This window comes from Triticum urartu, chromosome 1A, assembly GCF_056163025.1.
Source record: "Triticum urartu cultivar PI428250 chromosome 1A, HENAU_Tu73, whole genome shotgun sequence".
NCBI lineage: Eukaryota > Viridiplantae > Streptophyta > Magnoliopsida > Poales > Poaceae > Triticum > Triticum urartu.
In genome coordinates, this window is record NC_141873.1 from 527,704,243 (window position 1) to 527,705,476 (window position 1,234).

Consider the following 1,234-nt stretch of genomic DNA (forward strand, 5'->3'; position numbering starts at 1 on the left):
TCACATCGATCTAGCCGGTAACACCTCATATCACTTTGTGGCCTCACGCACGGTATTCCCACGGGTGTCGCCTTACCATGGCCCAGGACCGTTTGCGTCTTTTGGCTCACGTATATGATAATGTCGCTAGCATCCATATGACAGAGAACCTGGGCCGACATGGCTAGTCGTGAACCCAAAGCGGCACTAACCTATGGGGACAGGCATACATGAATCACATCGAGCATGTCGGTCAGCAGCGTGTGAATCCGGGCTGTAGCGCTGGGCTAACAGGACTCCGGATGTCACCGCGTGACATTTCCTCGAAGGGACAGACACAGGAACGAAGTGAAACACATGCCGGCCAGTCAAGTGATCTAAGCAGTAGTGCTGGGCTAGCAGGACTCCGGTGAACCGGGCTGTAGCGGACTACTATGGCTCAAGGAAGCACTGGACTACATTTCCCCATAAGAGAGGCTGCCAAGGATAAACAACTAGATTGTCGGATCCCACACATACCAAGCATTTCAATCATACACACAATATGCTCGATATGTGTAAATACAACATGGCATCACAACATAACTCTACGACTCAAAGTATTTATTCATTAGGCTCCGAGGAGCGAGATATTACAAACATGGGTCTTATGACCCAACACACAGAGCATACAAGCAACAAGCACATGCGGAAGCTTAACTTGTCTGAGTACACACAACTACAAATGAAGAAGGCTGAGAAGCCTGACTATCTACCAGATCCTGCCAAGGGCACAAGATCGTAGCTGAGGTATCAAGCTGGAACTACTAGCGAGACTGACGTCTCTCTGCAAAACATAAAATAGGCAAACGTGAGTACAAATGTACCCAGCAAGACTTACATCAGAACTGGCTACATATGCATCGGTATCAACAAGGGGGGTGGTGGAGTTTAACTGCAGCAAGCCAGCTTTGACTCAGTGGCTAACCTGAACTACGACTGCAAGCAACTCTTTTGAGGTGGCGCACACGAGTCCACATATTCACCATTCAATACACCACTATGGATCCGCTCCCGTCTCCCTACGAGAAGGCCATCCATAGCACTCACACTTATCTTGCGAGTTTTAGAGTATCCACTTTCACTTGTCTATGAACTATGCAAGGGGTCCAAGTTTCCATATTCGAGGAATCCGGCTATTCATATAGATAATGATAACCCTGCAGGGGTGTACTTCTTCACACACGCTCCCACCACTTACCACCATATACACGTC